Below are 2,423 nucleotides of genomic sequence, written 5' to 3' on the forward strand. Positions count from 1 at the left end.
AAATGTTATACAGAAGACAATATCTAACGTTGAAAAACATGAAGATACAGCGAGAAGCTTGTACCCGTTAGTCAGTTTCGAACAAAATTAAAAGTAGGTAACTCACTACTATTGTTAAGAATACATCAAATATGTTCTAGAGTGACGCTTACTGAACTTTATTCTAAGACTGAATGAATAGTTGAAAGTTACGACTTGTGTTTCTCCATTTTTATATAAATTAGGTTATATCGTGTTAATAGGACAATTTTAAGTTTCTAAAATGAATTTTTCCAGATTTTTTTTTTATTATTTTAGACACCAGAAGAAATTATCATCGTCCTATGCCGTTTCAGAAAATTTAAATGGCACAAGAAGGCTTTTAGATTGCGGCTTCCCTTCCATCAAAATAAAGGACTTATTCTAGTGTGTCCACTTCTCATCCTTCGACGTAACGTGCTAACAAGTCACTTGTGTCCTCTGCCTAACGTAAGTGGTCTTTGAACTCTAACACTTCCTCTAAAGTGAACTAGAGCAGGAAAGTAGAGAAGATGAAGATACATGAATTATTTCTTCTTGTAAGGTATCTGTACTGAAACTGTAAAGGATTCTTGGTGTTGGTATAATAAGGGCGTTAAAAGTAAGGAGTGATTAATGTAATCACTTCGGTTTTCGAAAGGAGTGTGAGGTAGCAACCTATTTTGTTTTGTTATGGTTTTGTTTACAGTTAACTTATTCTTTCTATCGTTTAGTTTATCTGTTAATTTTCAGTTTACACTTAAACGCTAACTCACTTCCTAGCTAATCCCATTAACTTTTAAATTCTAAGAGTAATCAGACTGACACCAGTTTCCCATATCGGTCACGTACAGATATTTAACATTGGTAAATAGTATGTAAATAATGATCATATGAATTAATCTGTTCTAACTAGTTAATTAATTATTGCAGCTTAGCTTCTCTTTGAACTCGAGGATTTCCCGTAACTTGAGCCGGAAGGCAGAGAAGGTGAAGATAGAATAATATGAACTGATTTTCTTTGTAAGGTATATGTATTTAAACTGGGCAGGATTCATGATGTCAGTATAACGAGGTCGTTTAAAGTAAGGATATGAAAATTGGGAATTTAGGAGTGATTAATGTAATCACTTTTTTCGAAAGAGCAAGGAATGTGAGGTAGCAAATTCTATTTTATTTCTTTGTGGTTTTGTTTTCAGTTCACTTTATTATTCTTTCTATTATTTAGTTAATCTATGAAATTTTAGTTTACATTTAAACGCTAACTCACCTTCTAGCTAATTACATCATTTAAAGTTTATAAGTGTTATCAGACTGACATCAGTTTCCCTATCTGTGACTTGTAAATAATAATGTCGGAGAAGAGTGTAAATAATGTTAAAATGCATCTTTAATATCTTGAATATAAACCCTGTCATGAGCTTCAATAAGTCTGCTCACGAGAGTTAGTGAGAAATGTTTGTTATTAGATGTTTTGTACTTTTGTGCATATATTTTCTTTTTTTAACTTCTTTTATTTATTGAAATATTAATCCTGATATTAGTGGTATATTCTTTCATGTTAGTACAAAGTCCTTACCACTTGCATATCCATAACCTCTACACGAGTTACTTGATAGTTTATAAAAGGTCAAAGAACGACGTTTTGAAGACAACCAACGAACACAACTATTTCAAGACGTTATACAGAAGACAAGATACAATGTTAATAAACTAGTAACGGTAAGTCACAACTAAAAGTAGTTAACTTCTAAATTATATTATTATGAATACATCCATTATCTTCTGGAATAAACAATTTTACTCAAATTTATTTTATATTGAATTGGACTGTCCAAACTCGCTGGTTGTAATTAGATTTTTTTTAAATTTAAAAGATGTACATTTTTTTTTTCTCCAGTTAATTCCTTGACACCATTCTTATCCTAGGCATTTTCACAAAATTAAATGCTGCAAGAAGGCTTGGAGATTTGCCCAACAAAATGAACAACTAATTCTGGTGTATCCACATCTCATCCTTCGACATAAAATCCTAATGACTCTTGTCTTCTCAACCTGGCTGATCTCTAAACTCAAACTTTCTGTAAGATGAACTACAGCAGGAAAAAAGATGAAGCTCAAGATTTAAGAATATGAATTATTTTTACTTGTAAGGTTTCTGAAACTATAAAGGATTCAGTGTTAGTATAATGAGGAAGTTTAGTATTAATTAATGTAATCACTTCGGTTTCCGAAAATGGGAAGGATTGTGAGATAGCAAATTCTTTTTTTTTTTTATTTGTTATGCTTTTGTTTACCATTCAATTATTTCTTCTATCATTTAGTTAATCTGTATTTTCAATTTACATTTAAACGCTAACTCGCATTCTAGTAAACCACATCAATTTTTAAAATTATATAAATTATCAGACTGCAGCCTATTTTCC

This window comes from Limulus polyphemus, unplaced genomic scaffold (assembly GCF_000517525.1).
Source record: "Limulus polyphemus unplaced genomic scaffold, Limulus_polyphemus-2.1.2 Scaffold2611, whole genome shotgun sequence".
Taxonomy (NCBI): domain Eukaryota; kingdom Metazoa; phylum Arthropoda; class Merostomata; order Xiphosura; family Limulidae; genus Limulus; species Limulus polyphemus.